We start from the raw sequence: 12389 nt of genomic DNA, 5'->3' as shown, positions 1-12389 counted from the left end.
CCGCGGGCTCAGGCAATCCACTCACCTCAGCCTCCCAAAGGCGCGGGATTACAGGCTGAGCCACCGAGCCAGCTCTGACTCTCTTGAACTGATTGTTTTCCAGTATTTTTCCTGACTCTCTTGCATTGATTATTTCCTTTTATACAGCACTCTGGTCAATTGCTATCTATGGAGCATTCATAGTGTAAAATGTATTTATTCTGCTAAGCCTTTCAGCTTGCTTGCATCTTTTTCCAGTCAACAAATTTGAACTGGGTTTTTATAGGAACAAGGCAGGCTGATACAAAGTCCTAGCCCTCAAGTAGCCTGCATGCAAATGTAAGCTGCTACTACAGCACTCTAAGAGTGATGACAAGCCGGGCTCAGTGGCTCAGCCTGTAATCCCGCGCCTTTGGGAGGCTGAGGTGAGTGGATTGCCTGAGCCCGCGGGTTCGAGACCCGCCTGGGCAGCGAGACCTCATCTCTACAATAAATCAAAAAATCAGCCGGGCGTGGTAGCGCGTGCCTGTACTTCCGGCTACTCGGAAGGCTGAGGCGGAAGGATCGCCGGAGCCCAGCAGGTCGAGGCTGCGGTGGCCGGGAGCGGCCACTGCACTCCCGTCTGGGTGACCAAGTGAGACTCCAACTCAAAAAAAAAAGAGTGATGACAACTCTATTGGATAATATAAAAACAGAGAAGTTCAAGAAAATAATTAAAGAACTATCACTTGTCAAATGAAAGATACAGACTACAAGTGCTAGACTTACAGTTCTCAAACTCAGGTTTCAAATCCTCTTTACACTCTTTTTTTCTTTTTTCTTTTGAGTTGGAGTCTCACTCTGTCGTCCAGACTGGAGTGCGGTGGCACGCTCACGGCCACCCCAGCGTCAACCTGCTGAACTCAGGCAATCCTTCTGCCTCAGCCTTCCAAGTAGCCAGAACTATAGGCGTGTACTACCATGCCTGCTAATTTTTTATTTATTGTGGAGATGAGGTCTCACCAAGTTGCTTGGGCTGGTCTCAAACGTGCGGGCTGAGGCAATAGCCTCGACCTCCCAAAGTGCTGTGACTACAGATTGAGCCACCGAGCCCAGTCAGTCTTTACACTCTTAAAAACCAATGAGAACCAAAAGATATTTTGCTTTTGCAGGCTATAGCTATCAATATTTACCATATTGCAAATCAAAACTGAGAAATTTTAAAAATATTTATGTATTACTTCATTTAAAGCAATAATAACATTGAACCTACTATGTTAATATAAGTAACGTATTTCTATGAAAATTATTTTTTAAAATTTGGTAAGAATAGTAACATTGTTTAACATGTTTACAATTTTCATGAATATCTGACTTAATAAAAGATAGCTAGGGACTGGGCATTTTGGCTCACACCTATAATCCCAACACATTGGGAAGCCGAGGTGAGAGGATTGCCTGAGCTCACGGGTTCAAGACCAGCCTGGCCAACTTGGCGATACCTCAACTCTACAATAAATCAAAAAATTAGCTGGGTGTGGTGGCTTGCACCTGTAGTTCCAGGTACTTGGAAGGCTGAGGCGGAAGGATCACCTGAGCCCAGCAGGTCAAGACTGAGGTGACTGTGAGCATGCCACTGCACTCCAGCCTGGGCGACAGAGTAAGACTTCAACTAAAAAAAAAAAAAAAAGACAGCTGGATTCTGCAAATATGCTTTTCTTCAAGACAACCATTATACTTTGATTTGCAGCAGACTTGCTTTATGCTTACTTCCTATTTTGTCATACAGAATATTAAAAATATGTGGACTCAAGGGCAAAGACTTAATAAAAATTAATAGTTTTACCCTTTCACCAAGGATATCCATAAGTGAATCTAGCTATTATTAGACTGTAGTTACATGCTACTGATGAACACAATACATGACTCCTAGTACACTGTAGTGTCACTGCTTTGACTCGTGCTAAAGCATCAACAGCAGTTTTACCAATCACTGCCACACAGGTGCTCTGGGATCAACTAAGAGAATGAATAAAGTTATTTAGCATTTTGAATGTTTTAGCACTACTTGTATTTATTTCCAAGTAAGAAGAAGTTCTTCGATTAGTCAGTGTTGATACTGGATGAGCACAAGCAACATAGCAAGTCCAGCCATATCTATTGATTTGGCCACTTGTAAGACATCAGCACAATACTGCAAAGAAGAGATGAACTCAGCCTTCACATTTACTGCTAAATCTTTAATTTGACAAGCTACTGTATTATTAGAAAGCGACACTGTTGGCTAAGCTATGGTGTGGCCATGTGCTCTTTGAGCTATGACCAGGCCATGTTTTCTAAACTTTGGCCCCCTCCCCTCCCTTGGGGAGGTGACTCCTCTCTTTCTCTCGCTTTCTCTCCAATTTACTTTCTAAATAAACTATATTTTCTAATTAAAAAAAAGAAAGAAAGACAGTGCTGCTGCAATTTTCTTTTTCTGACTTTCCATCCAGCAGGTATTCTGCAATACTGGCTATGCAATTTTGTGTTCCTTCCTTGGGGCAATTCAGTACAATAACTTACCCTGGATGGTACTTCAATGGCTTTTTCATTTCTGGTTTGAAAAACTGTAATGATCATTTTTTGGTTTTTAACAAGCTCATCTACAGTTCAAAAAACTCTTTTGAGTTGGGATCTTACTCTGTTGCCCAGACCAGAGTGCAGTGGCATGATCACTATTCACTGCAGCCTTGGCCTCCTGGGCTGAGGCAATCCTTCCACCTCAGCCTTTTATGTCGCTAGGATACATTTAAAATATCCCTTTTTTCTTTAAACTCTTTGAGTGACTCCACTCAAAATGATGCCACAACTGAAGAGGCACCAAAAAGGTAAAAATTTAATATAAAGCCAATGAAAAAATACCTTTGGAGTCTTATTTACATTTTTCTCTGGTAGCTTTTCTCTTACATGAGTGTTACAGCCTGACTGGGTTCTTATGCTTGCTGTCCAGAAAAACTGAGACTGACAGGAACTGTTATAGTAGAAAAAGTTTAATATCACAAAGCAGCTGAACCAGGAGGAAACACCTCCCCCCAAATTCAGAAGCTAGGGTTTTTTTCTGGGTTTTTTTTTTTCTTTTTTTCTTTTTTCTTTTCTCTGTAGACCTGGAGTCTCACTGTGTTGCCCAGGCTGGTCTCAAGCCATCCTCCCTCCTCAGCCTCCCAAAGTGCTGGGATTACAGGTGCAAGTCACTACGAGCCCCTATGTGATAGTCTTTGGATTAAGCAAATGAAGAGTTCTAATCTTCCTTTTGAAAGCCAGTGATCCATCCATACACACACACACACACACACACACACACACACACACACACACACACACACATATATACACACACATATATATATACATATACATATATATATACACACACACACATATATATATATACACACACACATTTATATATATATGTATATATATAGTAAAACTATAAATCTTAAAATAATAGAGTGCCACTGCCCTCCAACCTGGGCAACAAGAGTGACACTTAAACTCAAAAAAAAAAAAATGTATAAACTGTTTTGAAAAATAATTTTGAATATTGCAAAATAAAACAACAAAATTACCTACCTCTTGTATTTCCATATAGAAAAACTTCAAGATATTAATATACTGGATGATAATGAGGTTGCATAAGTGATAGCAGGAATAACAAATGTTTAGCAAGAGCACAGTAGACATACTGAAAACAGGGTATTTATACCTGAAACCTACTACCTTAGAACATTTTAGAAAACACAAAAAATAGACAAACACATCAAATGATAACATCACAGATCATGTAGCCACTGGGAAATTCCACTGTTTACTTGGGAGTGAAATGAATGAATGAAAAAGATAAACTGCATCTTAGTGCTATTATGAAAAGAGTTTTGACCTCACAGATTACTGAAGGGATATTGGGGACCCCCAAGGATCTTAGCAGCACACTTTAAGAACTGCTGTGCTAGAGGAATCTAAAGGAGAGATCACCAGAAGTTTGTATCCTTGAAATCTAGGCTGATTTGGTTTGGGGGCTGGTTTGGTGAAAGGGGCAAGCGGAGAAAAGCATAGGTAAAAACACAGACCCAGAAAGCATAGGAGGCGTTCAGGTCGAACACACAGTCTGAAGTAGGCAGTTATAGGGATATGGCCAAGCTGCACAGATAGGTGAAGGTTGTTTGTACAACGCCTTGACAGACAGGCTAAGAGAAGAATCATGAAATTCACAGTGATAAGTTTAATCTCTGCAAGGTGGGAGGTCAGGTGAATTGTCAAATCACATGTCTCATGAGACTTACCAAAAAAGCAGGATGAAGCAGAAAATAACCTTCCACACAGGGAGCATCTCAGAACACCCAAGGAAGAGGTTTCAAACTTGGTTGCACTTCTACTTCTTGGTTGTACTCATACCACTACCAAGGATGCTCTGCGAGAATAGGGACCCTGTCTGTCTGCTACTGTGGTGCTCCTAAGCACATAGCACAGTGACTCCAAGCAAAGGTGGACACTTAAAAACCACCCAGCGGGCCGGGCACGGTACTCACACCTATAATCCCAGCACTTTGGGAAGCCGAGTTGAGAGGATTGTCTGAGCCCACGAGTTCGAGACCAGCCTGGGCAACTTGGCAAGATACCATCTCTACAATAAATTTTTTAAAAAATTAGCTGGGTGTGGTAGTGTGTGCCTGTAGTTCCAGCTACTTGGAAGGCTGAGGCGGAAGGATCACCTGAGCCCAGAAGATCAAGGTTGCGGTGGCCAGGAGCATGCCACTGCCCTCCAACCTGGGTGACAGAGTGAGACTCCTACTCAAAAACAAAAACAAAAATCCACCCAGCAACTATTCTCTGGAAGGGAGCCACATTTGCTGATGCTGTGTGAAGCAGGAAAGAGCATCACCAAGCTCTCTCTAGGGCAGCATCTCAGAGGCCTTGGATTCATATGCAGCTCTTTAGAATCAAATCTGCTGGTAAGTAAAAGAACATTTGAATCAGGCATGGTGGCTCACACCTTTAATCCCAGCACTTTGGGAGGTGGAGGTGAGAGGATTGCCTGAGCCTAGGGTTCGAGACCAGCCTGGGCAACATGGTGAGATTTTGTCTCTACAGTAAATCAAAAACTTGGCCAGTGTGGTGGTGCTCACCTGTATTTGCAGCTACTTGGAAAGCGCCAAAGGATTGCCTCAGCCAAGCAGGTTGAGGCTGTGGTGGCCGTGAGCATGCCACTGCACTCCAGCCTAGGTGAGAGAGTGAGACTCCAACTCAAAAAAAAAAGGGGGGGGGGAACATTTGAAGGGTAGGAACAGGACAAGAATTCTTCAAAGGTGGAAGAGAAGGAGCAGAGAAGTAGGAAGTAAAGCTGGGTAGTAAAGAACATTAGATGTTAAAGAAGAAAAATGATGAATGTGTATGGACTGTGAACTTGCTTGTGGGTAGGGCTGTGTTCTAGTTACACAAGTATCTCCAGTGCTTAGCCCAGTGTCTGGCAGATAGTAACTAATAAATAAACAGTATTTGAAAATTAATTAATAATGTAAGGCTGAGTACAGTGACTCACGCCTGTAATCCCAGCAATTCGGGAGGTAGAGGGGAGAGGATTGCCTAAGGCCACCATGTTGTCCAGGAGTTTGAGACCAGACTGGGCAACACGGTGAAACCTCGTCGCGACAATAAATCAAAAAATTATCCGGGAATGGTGGTGCATGCCTGTAGTCCCAGCTACTTGGAAGGCTAAGGCAGAAGGATGGAAGGATCACCTGAACCCAATAGGTTGAAGCTGTGGTATTTATGATTGTGCTATTGCACTCCAGCCTGGGTGACAGAGACTCTGACTCAAAAAAATAAATAATAAAAAATAAAACAATGGAAGCTGAAGGGGATAGTGAATTAGAACTCTTGGTAGCAACTAAGGGAGTGGCTTCAGAAGACTGCCAAGGGAGGATAAGGAACTGCAGGAAGAGCAGAGGGCAGAGTAGAAACAGTGAGTGGAGATTGTTTTAGAAGTTCGGTGGCTCAGAAGAAGAAAAATAGAAAGGTGCTGAGAAGGATGGTAGAAGACCAAGGGCAAGGAGAGAGCCTATCTCTTCCGGTTCATCCAGAAGTCCCTTCCTGACTGTACCTGATTGCCTGCCATCTCCGAACAACTGGATTAGTGAAGCCCTCAACAACACCTCCCATAATGGGTCACAGGAGGTTCAGGTTAGGGGAACAGCAGATTCACATAAGAAGGGAAGCGGTGAGCATTGGAAATAAGGCAACTCCTCAAGAAGGTAAGGAAGCTTCCCTAAGAAGGAAGGGCTCCACACCAGAAATCAGATGTGAATGCTATGGGATAATAACAGGCCAGGTTGGTCAGGTTAGGCATGGCAAATGAGGACTGGGGGTCTCCAGAGTCAACGTGTTCAGAGAACGGTGAGGTGGGGAGGGGATGCTGATACTGAATGGCAGAGACTGAGAAGAGGGAGTATTTGTTATCTAGGAAATAGGAACTGGTCTTGGTGGAAAACAGAGGTTACTGACAATGCAGTAAAGGTGTCACTCTTAGACTGTGTGGACCTCCAACATCAAAACACAGAGAGGGTTGGTTTGAGGGGTTATATTTGGCACTGGGGAGCAAGGTGAGAGCTGACCCTTCTTCTTCCGTTGTCAGGTGAGTTGAGAGAGGTATGAATCGGGTGCGGTGGCTCATACCTGTAATCCCAGCACTTTGGGAGGTGGAGGCAAGAGGATTGCCTGAGCACAAAGGGTTTGAGACCAACCTGGGCAACATGGGGAGACCTCGTCTCTACATCTAAAAAAAAAATTAACTGGGCGTGGTGGCATGTGCCTGTGGTTCCAGCTACTTGGAAGGTTGAGGCAGAAGGATCGCTTGAGCCCAGCAGGTTGAGGCTGCAGTGGCCGTGAGCATGCCACTGCACTCCAACCTGGGCAAAAGAGTGAGAATCCGACTCAAAAAAGAAAGAAAGAGATATGAGATCCTTGGGAGGGGCAGATTTTTAAGTGGTCAAGTGGAGGAAAGTGCCAGGAAGAAAGGACAGAATTGGGAAAGTACCAGTGAGTTATATTCGACCCCCTTACTCATTCTAGTAGTTTTCCATAAGTGTGTGAGGTTCTCAAAGAAGAATTTCCTCCTTACTCGTGATTTAGATGCACTTAAGATATTTTATAAAAAATAAGCAAGAATTAGTTCGTCAAAAGCTTGGCATATTTCCTGTACTATATTGAAATGGTCCCATATTATGTTTAAGACCCTCCCCCCTTATAATTTCAAATGAGAACTGTGCAAATTCCATCACCTTTTCAAATTTCACTGGTCAAATGTGGTGTTGGCTCTGAAAGAATAGCTGTGGCAATTGTGGTTAAGAACACAAAGGTGGTAGGTAGAGATTTGAGTATTAGCTTTATGAAACTGGGAAAATTCGCAGGCCACACAGTCTGCTTCATGATTATTATCTAACTCTGCCATTGTAGTATGAAAGCAGTCATAGATAATATATAAGTTATGTTCCAATAAGATTTTATTTACAAAAACAGGAGGCTGGTCAGATTAGGTCCATGCTATGGTCTGTAGATCCCTGAGAGAAAGAAGACAGAAATAATATCACTTACCTTAAAGGATTGCTACATTTACTACATGTGTATTTCTTGGCACTTAGAAGACAAATGCTCCTATTATTATTTTTAAGGTTATTCCATCTCAATTTGTGATCATGAACCAGTTGATCTAAGACTTCTTGAATAGGCAGGACATATTTCCCAATACCTTTCCTGAGTAGAAAACTATTTTTTCCCAGTATATAAGAAGCAGAAAACAGGGAGTCCTTCGGTAGTGCCCCACCCTGACAGTTCCACATTGCAAGGGCAAACTAATGCTGCCTCAGTATGTAGGCGATCTTATTTTAAAACAAAACAGAGTGAAGCTAAGATATTGATTTTACTCTGTAAAATGCTTTAATACATATTGTTACGATGGCAATTGCAGGTACAATTTTTCTTTAGTGCCTTTGTTGGCACTTTGTTCACTTGAATCTGTTTTTGTTTTGTTTTTAATATATTTTGTTGGTCGGGTGCAGTGGCTCACAGCTGTAATCCCAGCAGTTTGGGAGGTGGAGGCCTCATCTCTACAATAAAATTTAAAAATTAGCCAGATGTGGTGGTGCATGCCTGTGGTTCAGCTAGTTGGAAGGCTGAAGCAGAAGGATCACCTGAGCTCAGCAGGGAGGTTATGGTGGCTGTGAGTGTACCACTGCACTCCAGCCTGGGTGGCAGAGTGAGACTCCAACTCAAAAACAAAATAAAACAAAACAAACAAAATATATATGTATATTCCATGTGAGATCATGCAATATTTTTCTCTGGCTTATTCACTTAGCATAATATGCTCCAGGTCCATCCATGTTGTGACAAATGGCAGGCTCTCCTTTTTTAAGGCTGAATAATATCCCACTGTATGCATACACTACATTTTCTTTATTCATTCATCCATCAGAAGACATTTAGATTGCTTCCATATCATGGCTATTGTGAAACGTACTGCAGTGAACATAGGAGTGCAGATATCATTCTGAGGTGCTGATTTCATCTCCTTTGCAGATATTCTCAAAAAGTAAATTGCTGGATTATATGGTAGTTTTAGCTTTAATTTCCTTGGGAACCTCCATCTTGTTTCCATAATGGCTGTACCAATCTGTGTTCCCATCAACAGTACATCAGCATTCTCTTTTCTCCATGCCTCTTGCTAACATTTATTATTTACCTCTTGTCTTTTTTGATAATAGCCACCTCTATGCTCTGTTGCCCAGGCTGGAGTGCAGTGGTGCAATCACAGTTCACTGTGAACTGCTGGGCTCAAGTGATCCTCCCACCTCAGTCTCCTGAATAACTAGAATGAGACATGCTCCACTATGCTGGCTAATTTTGTTTTGTTTTGTTTTATAGAGACGGAGTCTCCTGGATAATTTTTTATTTTTTGTAGAGACAGGATCTCACTATGTTGCCCAAGCTGGTCTCAAACTTCTGGCCTCAAACAATTCTTCCACCTCAGCCTTCCTAAGTGCTAGGATTATCTCAAGCCCAGTCTCAGAGTAGACTTAATTTGCATTTCCCTGATAATTAGTGATGCTGAGCACATTTTCATATGCCTGTTGGCCATTTTTATGTCTTCTTTAGAGAAATGTCTTTTGCCCATTTCTATTTATTTATTTATTTTTGAGTCAGAGTCTCATTCTGTTGCCCAGGCTGGAGTGCAGTGGCACACTCAAGTCACCACAGCCTTGACCTGCTGGACTCAGGCGATTCTTCTGCCCCATCTTCCAAGTAGCTGGAACTACCAGCATGCACGACCATGCCTAGCTAATTTTTTTATTTATTGCAGAGACGAGGTCTCACCAAGTAGCTGGTGTCGGTGACCAGCACTGACCAAGGGTGGGTTAGGACCCGCACCAGAGAATCTGGACAGCGAGAAGACCACTCGGAGGCAGTTATTCTGGGAACAGTCTGATCAGGACTGGAGCCGATTTTATTCAAACCTTTTCCAACTTATATACCATTTTCTATACCCTCCAGCAATGTGATAATCACTCACTGGGGGCGTACAAGTTTCGTGCTTTACAAACTATGCATCACAAGACCACCACAAGATCTGCAATTTCCAAGCAAACAATTCGAATTCCATGATGCCTGCCGTGCTTACATTAAGGTCACAGGTGCACAATTTCAATACAAATCGTTCAAAGTGTTTTCCATAATGTTCAATGAATCATTCATATTATACTCTTTGCTCTATACCCTGATTAATACAAAAAACTTTCCTGAGTTAACTCTAGGTTCAATCCAAGTTCACTGATTCCCAATATTTTTAACAATTAATATTATCAACTTAACACTATACTATAATCTATAAGTTTAGTTAAATGACTTAACTGTCAGTTATACTATTAACCTATTATGATTTAACACAATGCCTTATAACTCAGTTAAAACTTATTCTTAACTACAAACTTTACTATAATTCATGTTTCATATGTCTAAACTTTAATTTTTATATATTCTAATGATTGCACTTTAATAACTATGCTATATCTCATTAAAGCCAATACCTCATCATTAATTTTTTTATAAATCGTATAGTAACTATTACACTTGAATAATGTAGCAAAAGGAAACAAAACAGCAAGCATAAATTTATGCAACTATGAGTGTATATGTATATATTTTATCCTAACAAGTCTACTCTAAAAATCAAATAGTAGCTGTCACACTCTTGAACAAGGAAATGCAGGGCTTCCAAGATGGCGGCCATGGGCTGAAGCAGACAGAGTTTCAGTAATTAACGAAACAAAAGAAAACGTTCTACCTGGCTAGGGGCAGGGCGACAAAACTATCATGGTAATTTAGTTTCTAATCTTAGCCCTAGGGGAAACAGCTTTCGGGAACAAGAGCGGACTACCCAGTCTATCAGGAAATAGAAGTTAAAAAATATCTAGAAAGAAGTAAAACTTAGAAAGACAGAGAGAAATAATTCTGCTATGCACTCTCCATCAGGTGTATTGAGATTTACTTATAAGTTTTACTGCCATGTATGCACACTGGTCACTAATCACACGGCAATATTATAGGTATAACTGATATCCTATGTCAGAAGCGATCTTCCAGATGGGCCTTTACAGGCCTCAGCCATGTAGCTATAGATGTTGGCTCCCAACAAGCTGGAACTACCAGCATGCACCACCACGGCTAGCTAATTTTTTTATTTATTGTAGAGACGAGGTCTTGCCATATTGCCCAGGCTGGTCTTGAATTCCATGGGCTCAGACAATCCCCTTGCCTCTGCCTCTCAAAGTGCTGGGATTATAGGCGTGAGTCACTGTGCCTGGCTTTTGTCCATTTTTAAATAGGGTTAATTGTTTCTTTGTTATTAAGTTGTAGTAAGAGTTCTTTACACATTTTGGGTAAAAGCCCCTTATCAGACATGTGGTTTACATGTATTGTTTTCTAGTTCATAGGTTGCCTTTTTATTTTGTTGCCTGTTTCTGTTGTTGCACAGAAACTTTTTAGTTTGGTATAGTCCCATTTACTTATTTTTGCTTTTGTAGCCTAAGTTTTTTTACTTAAAAAATCACTGTCTCTACAATCAATCAAAAAATTAGCTGAGCATGGTGACATGTGCCTGTAGTTCCAGCTACTTGGAAGGCTGAGGAAGGATCACCTGAGCCCAGCAGGTGGAGGCTGCGGTGGCCGTGAGCCTGCCACTGCACTCCAGCCTGGGTGACTTTGGGAGGTGGAGGCCAAATGATTGTCTGAGTCCTGGGGATTGAGACCAGCCTGGCAGCTTGGCAAGACCTCGTCTCTACAATAAATTAAGAAAAATTAGCCGGGCATGATGGCACACGACTGTGGTTCCAGTTACTTGAAAGGCTGAGGTGGAAGGATCGCCTGAGCCCAGCAAGGATTACAGGCATGAGTTACTGAACCCAGCTACAGTACCATTTATTGAAGAGACATTTTCCTTTCCCCATCATGTCTTCTTGGAAGCCTTGATGAAAATTACTTAACCATATATGTTTGAATTTACTTCTGGCTCTCTATTCTGTTCTATTAGTCTATGTCTGTCTTTATGGGGAGACTCAGAAAAAACTGGAATTAATTTATAAAACATTATGTATAGGGGACCCCAAAAAACCCAGAGTTATTTTTTGGCAGGCAGGCCTCTTCTGGTACAGGTATTCCCTGCTAGATAAGTGTTCTGGGAACCCATCAGCATCAGTGTACCAGCTAGCGTTGTTGTGGCAGGCTGTGTTTAGCTTCAGTGAATTTTTTTTGAAGATTCTTTCAACACATTTGCCCTTTTCATGATGGGTGATTTATGAGCACACCTGCCCACAACACACTGAGTGTTCAGTAGTTTTTGACTTAAAATGTTATGACCCCCATGCCCCACCCTCCCTACTTACCTGATCTTGCCCTGAGTGAGATTTTTTTTGGTCCCCCTCGTAAAATCATGTTATCTCAAAATAGAGATAATTTGACGTTTTCCATTCCAATTTGGATGCCTTTTCTCTCTCTCTCTCTTTCTCTCTTTTTTGGTCTAGCTGATCTTGCTAGTACTTGCTAATACTATGTTGAACACAAGTGGTGGGAATGGGCATCCCTGCCTTGTACTTGATCTTAGCTGGAAAAACTTTCAGTTGTTCCCTGTTGGTTATGATGTTAGCTGTGGCTTTTTTTTTTTTTTTAATAAATGGCTTTTTTTCCCCATTTTACAAATAGGAATAGTATATAAATGGCTTTTAGTATATTGAAGAACTTTCCTTCTATACATGAGCTACTAAAATTTTTTGTCAAGAAAGGATGCTGAACTTTGTCAAATGCTTTTTCTTTATCAATTAAGATAGTCATGTAGTTTTTTTTTT

The sequence above is a fragment of the Carlito syrichta genome, unplaced genomic scaffold (assembly GCF_000164805.1).
Source record: "Carlito syrichta isolate Samal-C Ts95f unplaced genomic scaffold, Tarsius_syrichta-2.0.1 Scaffold306578, whole genome shotgun sequence".
In the NCBI taxonomy this organism is placed as follows: domain Eukaryota; kingdom Metazoa; phylum Chordata; class Mammalia; order Primates; family Tarsiidae; genus Carlito; species Carlito syrichta.
This window is presented reverse-complemented; position numbering follows the sequence as displayed.